Consider the following 22,576-nt stretch of genomic DNA (forward strand, 5'->3'; position numbering starts at 1 on the left):
CATTATTTGCACAAGTTCTAGTGAGGTTCTAAATACTGAGTTTAAAGCTGGAATGAAGCAGATGTTTGAAATGACTGTTTTGGGGCTGCTTCAATACTTTCTTGGATTGGAAGTGAAGCAGACTCAAGATGGTGTTTTTATTTCGCAAGAAAAATGTGCTCAAAGTTTGGTATTCAAGACTGTAAGATTGAGGATGTTCTTATGAGTCCGTATGACAAGTATTTGATTGATGATGGTGAAGACAAGGTTGATGAAACTAAATATCGAAACCTAGTTGGTGGCTTAATTTATCTAACTCACACACGGCCAGACTTGGCGTATGCAGTTGGTGTTTTATCCAGGTTCATGCAGTCACCATCAAAAATTCATGCAGGTGCAGCTAGGAAGATTCTAAGATATGTTGCTTTTACATCCGAGTATGGTATTTGGTACAAAAAGAATAATCAAATCAAGCTGGTTGGTTATTCAGACAGTGATTGGGCAGCATGTGTAGATGACAGGAAAAGTTTTAGGGCCTATGTGTTTACTATTGGTAATGGAGCTGTATCCTGGAGCTCAAAGAAGCAAAATATAGTCACGCCCTCTAGTACTGAAGCTGAGTATATTTCAGCTACTAATGCAACTTGTCAAGGTATTTGGATCAGAAGAGTTTTAGAAGACTTGGGGTAAACTCAAAGCAATGCTACAGTAATTTGGTGTGATAGTCAATCAGCAATCAACTTATCAAAAAATCCAGTGGAACATGGCAAAGCAAAGCATATAGAGTTAAAGTATCATTTCATTAGAGACATGGTCAGGCAAGACAAGGTGATTCTTCAATTCTGCAGTACAAAAGATCAAGTAGCTGATTGTTTAACCAAGGCTCTATCAAAAGAAAAGTTTGTGTTCTTTCGTCATCAGTTGGGAGTCTGTTGGTACATAAATGTCAGTAGTTCATAGTCTAGCGTTTGTAATCGAGTCTGTAATGTAATTATGTTTAAGTTTATGTTTATGTATGTAAGCGAAGTTGTCAACAAGTTCGCTTAGGCGAACTTGTTGAACAAGCGAAGTTGTCGACAAGTTCGCCTAGGCGAACTTGTTCAACGAGCGAAGTTACTGACAACTTCGCCTGAGGCGAAGTTGTCGTGTATTTATATAGCCTACGGGTTTACGGTTAAGAAATATAGTTTTCAGGTTATTCACGTGTAATTCAGTAGTTCAGTGAACGTGTCGAGAGTCTGTAATAGACGTGTTTCAAGTTATAATATATAACGTGTTCGTTTGTATCGCGTGTGATTGTTTTACGTATTCTACGCTCGTAACTACCTACGCAGGGATTCCGCACCTACGTAGATAGCGATATCCCGTGTAAGATCCGTCCGGGAACCTACAGAGTGCAGAAGTTTGAATCAAGGGGGGGTGTTGAAATATGATTCAAACCCCCATTTGATATGCACGTGGTGATTGGTTTGGTCATCCGAAGTTCAAGGCTTAGTTTACCAGTTCTTTTGTTTACGTTATTATTTAGTTGAATAAGTTTGTGTGATCCACAGTTGTAGGCATTTCAGTTTCTTTCCGTTGTAATGCTGCTTATAAAACGCAGCCTCCTTTCTTGTTTCATTCATTCACTTTTGCGTAATAAAAAAGCCTTGAATATTGATCCAAGTGAGAAATATATTTGAGTGTTATTAACAGTTTTGATATCAACAATTAGAAGTGTTACTGAATGTTGCTACTACATATATGTCCAATAGACTCTCACTTGACGAGTCTCAATTACTTCTTTCATATACTTCCGATGGCGTTTCTTCACGCAAAAACTCCAAAAAAACATCCGGCCTATTATTTTTCTTACGAATGTATATACGCTCTTCAATTGCATCCACCTGCCCATCACAAGAAAATAGTACAACTCCTTGCCACACTACCAGAAAATAGGGAGGATTCCTACAAAAAAGCTTTTGACATTAAAATACGGACAAACGCAATTTCCCACAAATTAGCAACAGTTTTCTGACAAAAAGTAAAAAAAAAATATTTTTCCTAACAAATTTTTGATGAAATTTCTACAAAAATAACATTTGTCAGAAGTCTGTCGCTAGTGTTCAAAGGATTCCGACCGAAATTGCATGAGCAATAGGTCTCAGTCATTTGTTTTGAACTTTGGTCAACTTGTTCAGAAACCACAATAGCTTTACTTTCATCTTTCCTTGAAGTAGTCAGCGCCTGAATCTCCAAATTGGTTGATTTTGCTAACATTTGATTAGCATGACAGTATGATCATGTTTTAAAATGACCTGTGTCAAAGATGTTCAAGCCAAGTTCGAAAAGGCAGAAGAGGCTTGACGAAACTTTTAATTTATGTCTGTTAGATTTTTGTGAGAGGAAAAATTAATTACAAAATTAATTTTTGTTGGAAATTCACCAGTAAAAACAAAACCAAAAAATAGTAAAAAATTAGTTTGTTTGTGGAAAGTTATTGGTAATTTAAAATTATGTTTTACTTATATAAAACAAAATAATTTCAAGTTAATTATCATTATTACTTAATTTTTATGATTAATAAATAAAGAAACATATTAATGAAATTATGTTTTGCGACTTGTTTCTCGCTAAATAATCAGAATAAAATATAATTCTTGTCCACGGTATTTAGTTGGAAAGATAGCGACAAACCACGGTAGTCACTATTGTGAGAAGATTTGTGGAAATTTGCTTGGAAAAATATTTCCTAGGGCGTTTTTACCAACAAATGTTATTTGTCTGCATTTTGCTGCTAAGAATGTATGCTATGGTGAGGGGCATCGAAGCCCCTCCACAATGCCACGTTAGCGCCACGTGGGCACCGGGGGCTTCGAAGCCCTTCTCTATAACGTCCTGCTATGGTTAAAGCCCTTTTTGCGCCACATTATATATATAAATGCATATGTATATGTGTATGTGTGTGAATAACAGGAAGAGAGAGAGAGAAGGCGCCAAAGAGAGAGAGAAGGCGTCGGTCATCTCCTCCGTGCCCCTACCCACCGCGCCCCGCGGCAGTGTACGGCGCCCACCACGCCCCAAAATCGCCCATGAGGGCGTCCATAGCGATCAGCCTAACCCCCTTTTCCTAGGGCCATGGTTGTTGACTACTGTAGCATATCTACGATATAGGTTTACACGGTTTGTCAAATGGAGGGATATATATGACATGACACGAAGAGAGTAGGACCGGGAAATTGCTAATGGAAGAAGGATCTAGGATGCTTGAGGGTTATGTGGTGACGGATGACGAAAAAACAAACGAGATAATAAAAATTAAACGAAGTATTTAGATCATCTAGTTTTAAGGACCAAATATATTTGAATATGAAAAGTGAAAGATTATTACTGAAAACTTAAAATTAAAAACTATAATATGATAAACATTAATTGATCATCTAAATAAGAGTTTTCATGTGTTGACTACCGTTGCATACCTCCAGTATAGTTTTACACAATTTAACAAATAGAGGAAGATATTTACACGGGAAGAAACGAAGAGAGTGGGATCGGGCAAGTGCAAATGGAAGGAGGAGCTATGGCGCTCGCGGGTTATGTGGTGGAGGGCGATCATTTAGCGTTTTTTGTGGTAAGATGACTATTTTCTAAATTAAGTTAAAACAGATTCTTTAGATCATTTAGTTTTAAGTACTAAATGTGTAAGTTAATGTAGATTCTCAGTGGTAACTATTGAATAAAAAGTAAAAAATTATTACGAAAAACTAAAACTTGAAACTGTTATGATAATAGTTTTCTTCTTTTTTTTGAATGGCAAAATATTGTCACCTTGATCATTTAAATAAGAATATATAAATTGCAGAAAAAGAGTTTAATATTTAACTCTCAAACCTACATATTGCATATTTAAAATATGCAATATTATTTTTAAAGTTGCTTTCAAGAGACTATACGACACGATGGAAACCTTCAAACAGGAAACCACTGACAAGAAACCATGAACAGGAAACAGCCACAGTTTTTAAAGGGGTTTTCTATAGCCACCATCCTTTTTGCTAAAACACCCCACAAATACGTCTCGTATAGCTCTATACGAGGCGTATTTGTTGGTTTTTTTCTAGAAAAAACCACCAATTTTGTCTTATTATGTTTTTTGTCTTATTATCAGAAGGAGACGTATAGCCCTATACGCCGTCTCTAATATATATATTTTTTAATTTATTATTTGTTATTATTATTGTTGTTGTTGTTATTATTATTATTATTATTTATTGTTGTTATTAATATAACCGGGTTTTGGTCAGTAGCCTTAAAATTTTGTTACAAAAATAAAAGTCTTCTAGACGAAAAGTCGATTCCGACCAGAAGCATGAGAAATTGACTACTCAAAGATGTTTGACTTTAGCCTGTAGTTCCCGAAAATGCGATTTTTATCATTTTTTAAGCAATTTTAAAGGTTTCTAAGGGACATTTGGCATAATTGAAAGTTATGAAATTATAAAATAGGTTAAACCAAGTTAAATACCAATAAATACAAGTTTTAAATAGTTCGAAATATCCGAATTACGATCCCAAATCGGTTTAAACTTAAAGGAATACAAATACGAAAAATCCGAGATGTTACAGCACCCTCATCAGAATTATAACGGTAATAATAATAATAATAATAATAATAATAACAAATAATAAATTAAAAAATATATATATCAGAGGCGGCGTATAAGGTATACGCCCCTTCTGATAATAAGACAAAAAAACATAATAAGACAAAATTGATGGTTTTTTCTAGAAAAACCAACCAATACGCCCCATATAGAGCTATATGGGGTGTATTGGTGGGGTGTGGGGTGTCTATAGCAGGACCCTTTTCAAAACATAAATACTAACCCCAACTTGAATTAAATTGAGACTTTAATTAGTTAATGCCTCATATCTTATCTTACATCTTATCTTATAATGCTAATAAAAGAAAATATTGAAGCTTAGGTGTCAAACTCACATTTTACATAATTCTTAATCTCTCATCTCATTCATTCTAGCTATTCATGGATCATGGGTCAAAACCATTTTGTCAAATGGGTTCTAACATAGTGTGGATTATACTCCGTATTCATTATTGAATCAAGTGTCATTTTCACACCTAAGATTTAACCAACTACACAACTTTAGTACCTTTTTTTAAAAATTTTCTTGCAAATTAACACATGGTGTTTCCAAAATCATGCTATTTTAGTACTTTTCGTTAACCCTGTTTGTTTTTTCCATTAAGTCTACATTAAATTAATTCACAAATAGTTTGAAAATCACAACTTAAATAACATAACTTATTTATCTTTATCATTTGACAAAACCCGTGTAATATACGGGTTCAAATGCTAGATCCTTAATAAAATAAAAAAAATCACAAAAGTAGTTGATTTAATAGTAGTTATATACGACAAATCTTGTATGTGCTCGTTTTTGTTTGTGTTCGAAACTTTCTATCATGTTTAAAAGTTAACACGTATCAACTTTCCACATCATTCTATCGTATTCTTTTGATGTATAGCAGTTTGTTACTTTGTTTTGATTAATATACACATGATGCCGTAGGGGTTTATTAGTTCGATTCTTGAAAGATTTGGGGAGACTCAAGTTTGATTCTTGAAGCCAATTGGTTTTATTATAGGTGGGATAGGGACCCTGTTAAATGCCATTTGCAGCTTGTGGGTTTTCCCGGTTTGAACGCCTTAGCCTTACCCTGAACCCGCGAGCCCGGTTCAGACAACGTAAGTGGTTAGGTGTGGGGTGTTGGGACTCTTGACATGCTCGGAGGTGCGATCCATCAACTAGGAAATTCGCCGTTCAAAAAAAAAATAGAAGGTCTTGAATTCAAGTACCAAAAATGATAATGATTAAACGAAATTAATCTTTCGAAAATATATATATGCACATGACTTCAAATAATACTCGTTTAATTTCTCGGTGTATGTAAACAGAATTGATACACATAATATTTCAATTTGATATCTAAGACCACTCAAAATTTAAACCAAACTCACTAAAATTAACCTTCCATTGCTTTGATTCAAGAATTTGTTGGTGTGACGGTTTTAGATGATCTCAACCATTGATCTTCTTTAATCAACTGTTTATACCATTTCTCACATTTTCTAAACAAAATAATTTCTTTTAACGTGCTTTTACCGGAACCAATAATGTATTGAGAACCACGATATAAGAAAATACAGTTATGATAAACTAGTGTTTTACCCAACGCGTTGCGCTGGGGCAGGTCAGCAAAATCCAAGCGTTGTCGGTTTCAAGCGTTGAGGTGCTAATAAGTTGATGCGACTTCGGTCGGTTTCGGTTACGTGTTTTATTGTACTCAAACTAACACCAAAAATAAAACAAAAAATTATAAAAACTGAGGTGGACCAATAGGGTGACTTCGATTGGTAAAACTCGAGCGTTGGTAAAACCCGACTACTGTCGATCCCGGGCGTTGAGGCCATAAGTCTACGTAAATTCGGTGTTCGTTACGATATCGAAAAAAATCGGTATTTGGTCAGTTTTTGTTACGTGCGTTACAATACTGAAGCTAAAACAAAATATGATGAGTCTACATCAATGAGAATTCGGTCGATATCTATCACATTCATTACGGTACCGAACGAAAACAAAAAAAAATGTCTTACACCAATAAGATACCGTCAAATGGCTCAATGGGGTGCTTGCGGTACCAAAACTTTTATTTACATTAACATATGTAAACAAAAAAACACATAAAATAATTAAAACAAAGAAACAAAAAAAATCAATTCAAATGAAGGTGAAGAAATTTTGTTTATAAGAATCGAACCTCCATGCATTGCCTCTTCAATTCTAAATTCTTCCCGAGCATTAATAAACTTAGCACCAATTAACTCATCTAACACATCACAATTGTTTATCAATTAAAATGATATGCATAATAACAAAACAAAACAAATAAAATATTCAAAAAAATATTTTGTGACACCAAACTTCTTAATTATACTATATAGATAATAGTAAAAGGAAATACTAAGACAAATTGAAAATAAATAATCTCACCTTGTTTATTTATCGAAAATAATCTCACATTTAAAAATCTCCGTCAATGGTCTAACCTGACTATTTTCTCTTAATGGACCTCCGTTAAAACACACTTAACGTCATTAAGTTTTTTTTTTCGAATTTCAAACAAATGTTTTAGGGCTTTTGATTCGAAGAAGATACGAGTCGACTATTGTAAAAGTTATCTCGAAACGATTATAAGCATATAAAATACAGATATGGGTTATAAAAAAAGAACAAACGTAGTTTCAACACTCTAATATAAGACTTTAACATGTTCAATGTACATGTTGATGCCGATGCATGGCTTAGAGCATTCTCAATTCATCCCCTATAATTTTGTGAGGGGAATTTGTAAATTATAGGGTGGGGTTGTGAGTGTAAATTATAGGGTGGGGAGAGAAAATGTAGTGATTTTTTGTAAATTTGGGGGAAATGTAGTGATTTTTTGTAAATTATAGGGTGGATAGAGAAAACTGTAATGATAAAGGTATAAAAAAATATTATTTAATTAAACTGTAGAGAGAGATATGATGTTATATAGTGTAATTATGGAGATGGGGATGAAGGACTGGCTGGGAATGCTCTTAGAAATGTAGTATCATTAACACACTCGTTGGAGTAGAATAAGATGATATGTTGCTTACGACGGGAATAAGATGATATAGGAACTCTTTAAAGAAATAGTCATCCAATAAAGAGAACGCTCTTCAAATTTTACTCTAATATTATACAAGGGCAGAATTACAAAATTGTGCTTTACTTTGTCTTTAATTTCACTCATTATTCTTTATTTTTAAAATTAATCCGTTTTATCCTTTACGTTTCCAAAACCAACAACGTTTGTCCTTTAGCCTTAACCTGGTTAATTTTTCTTATTAAGTCAAATCATGTGCAACCACACGAGGATAATCTTGTAATTTTACACATTTATTTAAAAACATCATCATCCCCTGACACCATCTTCATTTACAAAACCCAAGCCCACCACTATTATACACCACAACCACCTTCACCAGTCTTCCGTCACCACCACCCACCCTCTTCAATCTGTTTTATCCTTTATTGTGTTATTTTAATAAACGAGTAAAATGACTAATTTGCCATCACGTGTAAGGCATATGACCTGATTTAACAAGAAAATTTAACTAGGTTAGGGCTAAAGGACAAACGTTATTGCCTTTGTAAACGTAAAGGATAAAACATATCAATTTTAAAGATAAAAGACAATAAATAAAACTTTAGACAAAAATAAAGGACAATTTGTGTAATTTTATCTAAACGATCAAGAAAACATCGTTTCTGTTCAAACCACTTGAAAATAAATCATAGTTGATTAGTTGATGTAATGATGAAAATGATATATTACTTAAAATTTAAAAAACTTCCCAAGTGCATGTGGAGCAAGGTGATCGAATCATTACTAAAAGTTAATTTGTTATTAAAAAAGCACAAACTCAAAGGATTATGATTGAGATCATGATCATAATATATAATTGTATTTTAATCTGATGTGCTAAAAACTGTTTTATATGATTCTAATCATAACATTTGGTTCATTGAATAAGCATGTTGGTTAATTATTTCCATATTATGTGTTCCAATTGGTGTTATTTTCTTATGTTAGGAATAAAAGTTACTTGGCTGAATAAAATGTCTTAAAAGTGTATGGGAAAGGGAAAGCGTTTACAATCATATACTCTAAATAATGGACATTTTTATTAATCCATTGATCGATAGTGATTTAACAATATAACTAACGATAGTCATAACATTCATTTTTGTTGGTAAAGACAATCCACTATAAATAAGAAGTAACTTTGTGAAGATAAGGTGAGAAACATAAGTTATTTATTTGTCTATCATATTCTAAAATGAAAACGACATTTTAAGAAAAAGGTAGAAACACCACAAATTAAAAACGAAGGGAGAAAAACTAATAACATTAGTTGTTACATCAATTAATTAGGTTTTGAAAATAGTAAAAATACGAGTTCATCATTAATCTTTGACTCAAAAAATCAACAAACACATAGTCAAACAGTGAACTTGTATTTAGTGGAATTACCAGAGTACATAGTAAATAAGAACAGAAGAAATATAATTGTTATTATCATTAATTTATAATCTATGTGGTTTTGTATAGTTTAATTTAAATTTGGTTAAGAGGGCACAAAATGGTACCGAATTCCCCAATTTCTCATGTTTTCCCAAAAATCATATGAGAACTCAGTGACCACTCACGACTTCTCATTTTTCTTCTTACTTTTCTTCACTCTTCTATGCAAGCCGGGGAGTACACCATGGAAATCGGTGAAAAAGTGTCCGAGAGAAACCGGAGAGAGGGGGGGGGCTCAAGATTGGGGCTGCCCGGAAAAGTGGGTTTCACGGGAGCTCACACACATCCCACTTCGTGTCCTTTAATACACATACACACATATATATACATACATATAGGTTTAATTCCGAAGAGAAATTAGATTACCGCGAGAAATGCGAGAAATGAATATGACCACTAATTTTATTTTAGGTTTTAAATGTTTAAAAATAAATTAAAAAAACTATAAATACAACAATAAATGTATTCTCTCTCTTCAATTAATACAACTAATATAACCATAATAAATCTCACTTTAATTAACATACCAAACTAATTTAACTATAATAATTAAAAAGATAAAAACATTAATTTAGTTTTATATATAATTTATTTACCCCTTCTTCATTTATCCAACAAAAATACAATTTATTCAACAAAAATATAATTTAATACAACTAATATAACCATAATAAATCTCACTTTAATTAACATACCAAACTATTTAACTTTAATAATTAAAAAGATAAAAACATTAATTTAGTTTTATATATAATTTATTTACCCCTTCTTCATTTATCCAACAAAAATACAATTTATTCATATAATACTATTTATTTTTATTAAAAAATAATTTATTTCCACTCAATTTATTAGCATATATCAACACATATGTTTTAACAATAAATATGAAAACATAAATTTTTTTTTAATTGATATACTTAGAAAAATTATTGTGATAAATAATAATAAAAAAAAATATCATACAAATGTGTCTATTAAATATAAACAATAAATATACAACCTACACAAAATTATATAACCTACACTTGTTTTGAGCAATAAAAACGTACAATATACAAAAAGGTATACAACTTACATATGTAATTCGACATCAACAATTATATAAACAAGACAAAGATACACATATCCTATACGTGTGTGGGTTATATGTTTTTCGTGTGTAGGTTATATGCTTTATTATTCTTAGAGCAAGTGTATGTTATATGTTTTTGTGTAGGTTGTATATTTTTTATTGACATTTAATGCTATGTAAGGCCCCGACCCCGGGTGCCTACTTTCATGCTGGTTGGATTTACTCATTCACATAATTCGGAAAATCATAGTTAATTAAACCATTTCATGGAATAAAAGTCAACAATTCTTACATAACTTAAATACTTTGACTTAAATGGGAAATAACATAAGTCTTAAACATTAAATATAAATAACGCGTGACTCTTCTTTTCTTCGATGCTAGTCTTCTTTAACATCTCTGATTTTTCAAACCCGTATTCATTTACGTTTAACCCGAACGAAACATTTTTAGATCTTTATTATTAATCAAAATCAAGTATTTATAAGTATTAAAGTTTTTCATGCTCAATTTATATCCTTTACTTTCTCCAAGTTGCTCATTTCTTGTTTTAGCTTTAAAAGATTCATTATTTAACCAATTTTAAAAGTTCAAGGATCAATATTGCCAAAATTGAAATCTTTCCCTTTCTCTCCCGGAGCGCCGTGCGGCCGGAGGTGCCCTTGGCCGCCGCGCGATGCCTTGGTGATGCTGCACATATCATTTTCGTTTTTAGTTGTTTCCTAGCTCGTTTTTGGCCCGAAATCGTTTATTTTTGGCATAAATCGAGTGTTTTAAGCCTCAAGAAAACTAACCTAGCCCTAGAAACATGTCCATATACATTACCCCTTGTTCAAGAACGAATTTTACAGATTATAATGTTGATTTGATCATTAAAGGCCCATCTGGTTCTAAAACAAGTAAGTTACCATATTTAGTTCGTTTTGGTGAATCCTATATAAACATATCATATATTCTCTGCCACAAATCATCCCTAAACCCTAACTCACCTACGCCAGCCGTCCTCCATCTGTTCATCACCAATCTTCTTCGGTTTTTGCATTATTGTTGAAGATACACTTATAAACGGTTGACTTTGCATACATGTGGACCTTTGACTCTTCGTTTCTCTTGATTCTTTCACTTTCCGGGTAAGTTGTAAACATAGAAATCATTCATATACATTCCCTAGTCAATAAACTTTAATAAATTTTGGTGGTTGAAGGGTGTTGACTGGTCAAATCGTTTAAAATTCGTTAAAGGGCAAAATAGTCAACTAGTCTGACTTAACGTTTTCTCATACTTCTGGTTAGATTCAATGTTCGGTCCAGAAGACTTTTATTCACGTAAGTTAATTTTAAGGCTACTTCCCAAAACCCGACTTCCGGTTCGCTGTTCGGATTCTGGTCAATACCAGCTCGCTTAAATCTTGAATTCTAAACGTCCATTTGGATTGATTCCAGCGGAAACAAGTTCGTTTTTACTTATATTATCATATCCTAGAATATCAGATTCTGAATTGTTCATAACATTTGACGTGTAGTGGACGACTCGCTTATTCGTAGCTCGTTAATGGCATTTATTAATCGCTTGTCATTAATCTAAAGAGAGTTTGATCATTCCCCTTTTTATCTACCATTTTCAAATGTTTTGGGGACATATGCCTACTTACTCATATTTTCTATCATATATTATATACAAACTCGCAAACATAATCATTGTGTGAACATCAATTAAATGCTATTTGCTAGTTGCTATTTGCTTATGTGTATATTCTATCATTGTCAGAGAGGTCCAACATATCCCCTTGTATAGAGTTCTCATTAGTATGATCATACGACCGTCTTAGTAACCGGAGCCCGATTCGTTTGGCGAAGGTAAAACGACAACTTTAGTCATCATAATCAATGCCTGATTCGCTTGGCAACGATTCATTAGCACACTAGCAAGTCTTGGGTTAGTCTTGGTTTTGTTTATGGTTGATATATGTTTTGTTATGATTTGATTGATTACTATCACATGTGTTTGTTTGCGTATTTAATATTTATCATTTTTTTGTTATTATATAACTATTTGTTGTGTCAAAATTGGTGATCATCTCACTTAACATGTGTTGTTGACAAACTCCATTTTCTACGCATATGCAGGATGCTTTGTATTGAAGATTGAAGTTGGACACTTAGACAAGACCTTAGGATATAAACAAGATAATCATTATTTGAGCCTACATTCATGTATTTAAATTGTTTGTTCTATTTGGATATTGTGTATATTTATTTTTAATAAAATAATTAATTAGATATTGTCACATTTTATGTATGATAGTATCTTCGAGCTGTGAGCAATCGGATCACGCCCCGGCATTTCCGCCTTAGGTTGGGGTGTGACACCACGTGTCTCCCTCATGCAACTTGTCTCATCCTACCCACCTGTGTGCATACTAAAAGTCAGCTACGCTGAGTGAGTTCTAGTTAATCAATTAACATACAATATATTCACGTCCATACTTATACGCGTTCGAAGATACGTATTTCATACTTTACCTGCTATTGTTCATTCATATATACTTTACATACATGCATACGTATTTACACACTTTCTTTTCTACTTTCCTATGGCATACTGTAACTATCCTACTTCTACTATCTCGGATATTATTAGGGTCTGGTCCCTCAATCTCAGATATTTTCAAGGGTCTGGTCCTTTCTATCCCAGATATTAATATGGTCCGGTCCTTCTAATCTCAGATATTATTAGGGTCTGGTCCCTCAATCTCAGATATTTTCAAGGGTCTGGTCCTTTCTATCCCAGATATTAATAGGGTCCGGTCCTTCTAATCTCAGATATTATTAGGGTCTGGTCCCTCTATCACAATCTCAGATATTATTAGGGTCTGGTCCCTCTATCGCAATCTCAGATATTATTAGGGTTTGGTCCCTCTATCACAATCTCAGATATTATTAGGGTCTGGTCCTTGTCATATTAGATATTATTAGGGTCTGGTCCCTTTGCCTCGCATAACCATACAACCATACGTGTCCGTCAACTATCCATATGTTCATTTTATACTTTCATTATCGTACGGGCATGCTTTACCTGTCTCATGTATATATGATACACACACACACATATATATATACACATTCTATCATATAAACATTATGTAATAATAACACTCAATGCACAATCATACACGTATCTTACACTTATCACTTAGGATAAGTGTTTTAACTATCACATAGGAGTATGCACACAGCCCCGAAAAACGTCACAGAGAAAGGGGCTAGAACTCACCTGTAGACGATTCCTTTCTGATTTAATTGTAATGCCTTTCTTCAACTGGGCTCGAATAACTGTTAATAACGTACATGTGTTAATCTATATTTGCTTCTTTACTTTCTTTATTAAGTTAACAGGGTTAACTTTTAAGTTAACCGAGCCGACATGTAAACTTCTTAAACCGTTCATATTAATTTAATATAATTGGCCTTATCTTATTAATGAACCGTCTTTATTAGCTTACATTCTTAACGACATTTATTATTATCATATCTATATTTATTATTATATTAGTTTTTTACTATTCGTTCTTATTATTATTGTATAATTATTTATTTTCGCAAGTTATCCTTCATTCGTGCGAATTATTATTATTATTATTATTATTATTATTATTATTATTATTATTATTATTATTATTATTTAACATACACACTTCCCAACCCTAAGTATTTTAAACCCGCACCCCCACACCACCTTAACTTCTTCTTCCCCTTCTCTTCTTCTCTTTCACGGTCACCCACCGCCACCACCACTTCTTCACCTCTGTCCGCCGTGACCCACGAAAGAAAGAAGAAGAGGTGTCGGAGCTTCCTTCCTTACCCACCTTCTCCTTCCTTCTTTCTGTTCTTTTCTGCCCACGGCACTCCCCTCCGCCGCTAATCTCTTTCCGGCAAGGTTACGGGGAACGGGGCTGGGTGGAACCAAGAGTGACACTCAATTAGTTCGCATAGGAGAATTCGCACGACAACGACTCGCATAAAAAGAATTCGCGTCTCAATGATTCGCATGCCAAATAACGCATGGGATGCGAATCAAATCTCGCAAACAATTCGCATGCTGAATCAATTCGCGCGAATGGGTGCTCGGAAGGATTCATACTGGCTGTTTCTGGTTGATTTCCTCCACCTCGGGTCTCGTGCAGGTCTTTCGTTCACCGGAGACGGATAGGGGTAAGGTTCGAGTGCGGTTTCTTACGGGTTCGGACACGAGACTTCACCAAGTCAGTTATGGTTCGAATGGTTTAGATATGGGCTCGGGTTCTCAGCCTTGGCTGAGCTGTCGGGACTTGGGTTCCATCGGTCACCAGATTTCGCTTTCAAAGCACCTTACTGTTATTATTATTTGTATTATTATATTATTTTTTTGTTATTAGATTTTATTGAACCTTGTCTATAACGAGTTTGTTTATGTCAGTTTGCCTTGGTTCGTGTTGATAATCTTAACAAGAAATGAATTGAAATAAATATAAGGATTACCTTTTTGGTGTGATTAACTAGATCTTGAATGAATGGAAAGATGGATTGTGTGTACATAAGATTTGGGTATGGGTATAGATGTGTGTGACAATGATTGGGGAATTGATGGTGAAATGATGAGGATAAGGATTAAATTAAGGTTTAGGGGATTAAATATGAAAAGCCCAAAAGCTTTTAGGCCCATAATCATTTTCAAATCTACTAACCTTTCTATCTTATCCTTTCCTACATTTGTTATTTAATTAATCTAAACGAAATCTCACTACACAATAACTAAAATGAATCCGTAACACTTTATTTACTTATTTATCGAAACAGAGACGTTACATGCTAACATATTAACATATGTAAGATAGTTTTTTATATTATTTATCACAATGTACCTACGTGTTGATGAATATTGATATATTGAGTTGGAAGAAATTGGTTTTGGATAGAAAAAAAAATTAATGTGTGAATAAATTGTATTTGTGTAGGATAAAATTTTCGAGTGTAGGTTATATGTTTCTCGTGTGTAGGTTATACGTTTTCATGTGCGTGTGTAGTTTATTGATGCTGAATTTTGTGTGTTGGTTATATGTTTTTCGTGTGTAGGTTATATGTTTTCTTATTCTTAGAGCAAGTGTAGGTTATATGTTTTTGTGTAGGTTGTGTACTTTTTTGTTGATATTTAATGCAAACACGTGTAAGATGGTTTTTTGTACTATTCATCACAATGTAACTACGTGTTGATGGACATTAATATATTGAGTTGGAAGAAATTGGTTTTAGATAGAAAGAAATTTTAATGTTTGAATAAATTGTACTTGTGTAAAATAAAATTCAAGAGAGAAAAATAAGTTATAAAAATAAATGAATTCTTGCCATTCAAAAAAAAATAAATGAATTCTTAATATTTTTCAATTATAATAATTTGATTAGTTATATTAATTGAATAGGTAACTATTATATTTATTAGTTATATTAATTAAAGAGAGAGCATACATTAATATTTTCCTCATTTATCTTTAAACATTTAAAACCTAAAATAAAACTAGTGGCCTATATTCATTTCTCGCATTTCTCGCAGTAATCTCATTTCTCTCATGAACCATCCCCCATACATACATACATACGTACGTACGTACAGACATACATACACACACATACATACATACATATATATATATAGAGAGAGAGAGAAAGGTTAGAATAAGAAGTGATTATTTCATAAAAAGTGTAAGAAGTTATATGGACCGTTAGATACATTGGGGTAGGATCGAAAAAAATGAAATATTTTAATTATAGAATTTATTTAACAAATTAATTATCATCATTATCTTCTGCATCTTCTTCAACAATTGAAACACACATAATATTCTTCAACAATCAAAACCCAATATTACATTCTGGATCCATTCAACAACCAAGAAACACACCAATCAAGAACAAAACTTGAACCAACCAACAATATAAAATTTCCTTCCTGTTCAACAAAACTTGAACCAAAACTTGAACTGCCGTCGCCGTTCAACCAGCCACCGTCTCGCCGTCGCCGATCAACCAGCCACCGTCGCCGTCGCTATTCAACCAGCCACCGTCGCCGTTGCAAGTGATCGTGGTGACTGTTGCGGCTCTAATTCAATTACTTGGATCGGTAAATCGTGGTGGTCGGCGGTGACTGTTGCGGCTCTAATTCAACTGCAGCCAGCGATTCTCTTCAAGCCAGCCGCTACCACCGGAAGTCACCACCGCCGGGTTCGACTCGCCGTCAGTCGGCTTTAGCCCCACAACCATCATCATTGTCGTCTTCAACCTCAGATACCACCCATCACCACCTCGTATTCAGCTGTTATTGTTTGTTTGTGGTGGTGCGGCGAAGGACCGGTGGCCTTTAGCGTGGTGATGGCGGGATCCGGTGCACGGGTGAACAGAATGATTAATTGTTTGTTTGCCAATAAGTTTGAATAAGCATGTTGTTACGTGGATTGCGATGATAAACGGGTATGTGAAGTTGGGGAAAGTGGAGGTTGCACGCCAAATGTTTGATGAAATGCCAAAGAGGAATAACGTGTCGTGGAGTGTTTAAAGTTGATGTATTAGTATGATGTTTATTGTGTTTTTGTTCATCATGTTCAACATAGTGTGTTGCACGCCAACTGTTTGATAAAATGCCAAAGAGGAATAACGTGTCGTGGAGTGTTTAAAGTTGATGCATTAGTATGATGTTTATTGTGTTTTTGTTCAACATAGTGTGTTATTGTTCTTGATGTTCTTGGTAAAAAAACACATTTTTCATCTAAACCATCAGATCATCAAATCTAACGCACCAGATTACTTCCTACACTTTTTAGACACACTTAACTTCTTTTTTTAACTCCACCCTATACATATATATGTATATATATATACGTGTGTGTATGAAAAATATAAAATGAAAATCTTGTTGAGTTTTGAAAACCATGAAAACTCTATTATGTTTTTCTCTTTTAATGCTTTATAATCGAAATGACACATCGGTTATTTTACATACTCCCTTTCTCCTACTATAATTTGTATTTCAACTATCACTTTATCTTTTTCTTTAACCACTAGTTCACCTTTTCTCTCTTCTTTCCCTTTCACCACCACTATCTGGGTTTTTTGCAAAATCTTAGCAAGATATTAAATTTTTGCAAGATCTTAGCAAAAGCAATGTTGTCGTCTTCTAGATCTAGGTTTCAACAGTCAAAAAGTGTTGAAATCAGGTCTCCGGCGCTGGCGCTTCTGTCACTTCCGGCTACTAACCACCACTACGCTCTCCACCACCACCGCCTCTGTCACTTCCGGCCACCGGTTCACCCCCGCCTATGTCTCTTCCACCTTCTTTCTACAGAATCCCAGGTATACCCATATGCTTTTATTGCTTAGCTTTACTATTTTGAGTTTATGCAAAATAAATGGCTATTTTTTTTTTGTCAGATCTAGGTTTTTTAGGAGATCTAGATGGTTTAGCTAATTCTTTTTTAGGAGGTCTAGATCTAAGGTATAAACATATTGTTTCTATTAGTTTTTTATTTTATTATTAAATTAATATCTCTTCATTGATAGACGGTTTCTTGGTGTTAGTGTTTTGGTTGAACATGAGTTTTTTATTTATGAATGGATTAATCATTTTATATATGTTAATATATGTTAAAACAATCATGTTTATTGGATTACATCGAAACAGAAGGCAAGCGGGCAACAAGCTGCGCCGCTACCCCTTTTGAATCGCAAAACCCAATCTTTTAAAAACTATATTTGCTGATCTTTGAGTCATAACATTACTATGCATGACCCGCTGAACACGGGTAAGTAGCTCCACAGCTTCAGGCACGAGGAAACCAAAAGTGTCAAAAGCAAAAGGAATAAATACATGTTGGTTGTCAAGACACGCCTTTTCATGTTTTGCCACCTTACCTGAAGCAGCTTTTAATGCGGCTTGACCGACCGCGAAACCACTACTCCCTAAGCCCACCAAAGGAGAAACCCCTGTTAAATCCACACACACGTGTTTCCCTCTTATTTATCCAAACACCAAAATGTCAGCCGGTCGAAGAGATGATCTTCCCTCCGACGGGTCAGTCAGGAAATTCACAGGTACTTCTTTCTTAACAGAAATTATTTTGGCTGAACATGGAGAAAAGGGGTGGTTTTTTTAAGTGTTTGTTTTAATACGAATTAATTGTTTATTTGGTATGAAGGGGGTTTTTAATACTGGTTTTTTTTGGTTGATTAAAGACTACATATTAAAATACTATTATTATTATTATTATTATTTTATAATCCATGTATGACAATTTTTGTTGAGGCTATTACATTGATTTCTTGAGTTCCTTATCACTTTTCAAGAATTAGAAACAAAATGTTTGTGTTTTTTAATAGCATTTCTTTTTTTTTAACTCTTTAATTTCCAGCAAAGATTCAAGATTATTGGACTTGTTAGCTTTGTAGCTAGAGCCAAGAGCCGGTAAACTAATTATTGGACTTGTTAGCTTGTAGCTGGACAATAAGTTTATGATGCTGGGAAGATCTAAGCGCATACAAAGATCACGTGTGAGATCGAATTTTTAAGGCTGTTCGTTAGATTTAGAATACAATTGTTTTGTTTTTAGTTCAAGGATATTTTTTAAGCATTCTTATTATATTAAAGAGTCTTTTGTAGTTGAAAAAAATAGTACGTAAAATGTTCGAAAAACATGTCTAATTGGAGATGTTGAATTAATTCGTATATAAATTGTTCGAAAATATATGTTCAAAAAATATACGTTGAGAAAGCATATATTTTAATTGGAAATATTGAATTAATCCGTATGTAAAACGTTCTTAAAACATATGTTAAAAAAATATTCAAAAACGTACAGGATAAAAAAAACAGGATAGAGAAAGACACATGAGACAGAAAGACGTAAGAAAGAGAAAGAGACATGGTTGATGGGTGACATAAAGCAATCAGATATAATTTTATCTCTTTTCCCTTTTGTAGTTTAAGGATATTAAATTAATAATTTAATGGGTTAATTTGGTATATTTAATCTCAACCATTGATTGATTTATATCAATGATCATAGTAGGATTTTCATGGTTTTCACAACTAGGATGAGTTTTTATTTTAACCATACCCTATATATATATATATGGTGCTGCTTGTTTTTATGAAAAAAGTCTGCACAAGCTCTTTTGTCTGCACCGCGCGGATCACGCGCAGACATTGACATTTGCAGACTGTTTGTTTTCTCGAAGACATTTCACTAAAAAATGTCTGCGTAAGCTCTTATTGGTGCAGACTAGGCTTATCCACTATTGAGATCTTCTAAAGCCTGTAGAGGATTAAAACACCACATCCTACCAACACCCACTGTCCACCACAACCAACCGTTCTCAACCACCACCATCCACCACCACCATCCATAACCACCATCCACCACCCACCCACTGTCCTCCACCAACACCGTCCACCACCAACACCCATCCACCGTCGCCACCACCGCCACTAACCGTCTGCCACCACAGGCCACCGCCACCACCACCACCCACCGTCCGCCGCCACCACCATCACCAGCCGTCGTGCGCCACCACCACCACCCATTGTCTACCCCTACCACCCACCCACCTTCTGCCACCACCATCGTCGACCACCACCCACCACCGCCCGCCACCACCACTGTGACATTCGTCATTTTAATAAACCTGAAAACTCGACCCTTTTTAAAATTTTTATACTTTTCGGATCATCAATTATTAATAAAATCTCCGTATTTATTGAGTATTTGATTGTATTATTTAATTGCTTATAATTATTGGTGTTCTTCAAGACGGGTCAACCGCCTTCTTCTCATCCTCTCTAAATTCCCGCTCTTTGACTCGTTTTTGCCAGTCTTGGATGAACCTAGACTATTTTTTTATTGATAATTAAATTCCTCATTCACCAAATTGGGTCAAAACTCATTAATTTGGTGCTTAAGACTAGCCTTATGACTAGATTATACAATTAATCACTTCAACCTTGTTATTAACGATTTGAAGCCTATATAAAGTCTCTCACACTTCTACAAATCATTTACCACAACACTTTATACTTTCAATTGTGTTCTTTCTTTAAAATGGTGCTAAAATCCAAATTTCAGGTTCTTCTTTCTTCTTTGATATTCCATTATTGGGTAATTATTGTCTTATTTTTGTACAATATATCATGTGATCATCATCATGCTGTTACTCTAAATTAACAACCGTGGTTATGTTTTCACTATCGCTCGTCGGCACGTTAATGTTCGGTTAAAAAAAGTTTTATGTTAAAAACTAACTTTTGCAAAACCAATAAACAAGACTAAGATTTTCAAACGTGTCACGCCATCTTATCATTTCAAGTATGTTAGACACAAACCCGAATTAAAACCGAGTTCATGTCCGACCAAAAACATGAACCACTTGTTAAACTTGTTTTATTAAATAATACTCGGCTCGGAAACAAACCGAAATCATTAAAATTAACTAATAATTATTATAACCTTTATTTTTATTTTTTTTTCTAAAACTAAAATAAATTGATTAAAAATCAAATAACTAACCTATTTCATTTAACTTATAAAAATAGAACAAAAATATTTTTATAACAAACTTTTCGTTTAAGAATTATAAACCGAACATATCGGCCATATATTTCTTATCTTTCCTCAACCTCTAGTTATTTATTTATCTAAGGTCGCTTGTTGAACTGAACTTTTTTGGTTCACTCACTCAAAGCTATTTTCGCTTATTTGCTTGTCTCGCTTATTTAACGGGTGAGTTTTTCATAACCCCTTTTTAACGCTTTTAATATTTTTGGGGTGTAGCATGCCATAAGTTTTTATTTCATTAGTTATACGCTGGTTTACAAACCGAATCACATTTATCTTACATGTTAATATAATTCTGGCATATATTGTTTATGATTATACGTGAATTATGTGCAACGTGTTTACTGTTTTTATGGTGGATTTTATGCTAACACAAACGCATACACATAGTGGGAGGGTCCGACGGGACGCACATGCGCCGTCTACGTTACAACTTCGGTTGTTTACGTAAGGTGGTTCTCAATTCCCCGACTTCTACGGCTTCGGCTAAATGAACGAGAGGACAACACTATTTGATTTCATTTAACATTATGTTTGAATATTTATTGCATGACGATCATTGAATCGCACATTTTTATATATATTTATATACGCAAAAACTTATGAAAACTCACCAACATGTGTTGTTGACAAAATATATTAATTTAAACGTGCTGCAGGTTGATACAATAAAGTGACAGGACAAGAAAACTAGTTATACCTTAGGTTTATTTCAATGAATAATATTTGTTTCATTTATATGTAATGTTGTTTATCTTATTATCAAACTATTTGTGTACTTGCGAATTTATGGAATAAAATAAATATATTGTCATTATTAATAGCGTTACGAGCTTATGAGTGATCTGTACATTGCACCCGGGCGTATTACGCTTAAAGCCGGGGTGTTATAGATTGGTATCAGAGCCGTGACTATAAGATAGGTGGTTAGACGTAATGATCTAGTATAGTTATAGTTTATTTTTAGGGCCCCAACTGCATGTAAACCCTATGTGCTATGTGCCCGCATCTTTTAAGATTGCTCATATGCTTCAAGTATATTTATAGTATTTTATAATGTCTCATGCACACATACTCACACACCAGCTCCAAGGCTAATGCCTAAAACGAATATTTTCAATCATTTTTAATCGATATTATTTCGTTTTTTGATATTTCCACTTCTTAAAGATGGTTTTAACTTTTACGTGGCGGGTATGTAGTAACTGTAAGGGGGACGTGCTTGTTTTCCAAACTCTTGACAACAAGGTTATTAAAACCTAAGGATAAGCAATGCGTACAGATCCAATCAGATGCGGGACCCGATTGCTTACCTGGAGAGTTCGGAATGGGCATGAAACCTATTAAGCCAAAGCATACCACACCAAACGCCATACGAATCACAACTTTATGCTTTTAAATGTGACCATGTTCTCTTTGTGAAAAGAATATGGTTACACTCCTAAGGATGTCATACAAGTCATGGTGGTTCATGCGACGTGTGTCTCCGACACTCAATGTTTTACAATGTGTTTTAACTAAAAGTTTGGCAAGTCGTGGTGATATACGAATAATCAGCTTTTGGTTCGATTTGATTTTGATTTGTGTGTTTTAACTGAAAGTCTGGAAAGTCGTGGTGATACATGAATACCTACCTTTCGGATCGTTTTGATTACGCATTTTTTATTTTTATTGGAACATACAAGTTATGATAATTCATACAACGTGTGATTCC

At 34.0% G+C, this 22,576-nt stretch overlaps 1 pseudogene; it reads left to right on the top strand.

The window, feature by feature from the left end:
- Nucleotides 1-201: 201 nt before the first annotated feature.
- Nucleotides 202-3,694, top strand: LOC143537102 (secreted RxLR effector protein 161 pseudogene; annotated as a pseudogene).
- Nucleotides 3,695-22,576: the final 18,882 nt, after the last annotated feature.

This window comes from Bidens hawaiensis, unplaced genomic scaffold, assembly GCF_021521415.1.
Source record: "Bidens hawaiensis isolate Kalapana, Puna unplaced genomic scaffold, B.hawaiensis_p1.1 tig00011081_1, whole genome shotgun sequence".
Classification (NCBI taxonomy): Eukaryota; Viridiplantae; Streptophyta; class Magnoliopsida; order Asterales; family Asteraceae; genus Bidens; species Bidens hawaiensis.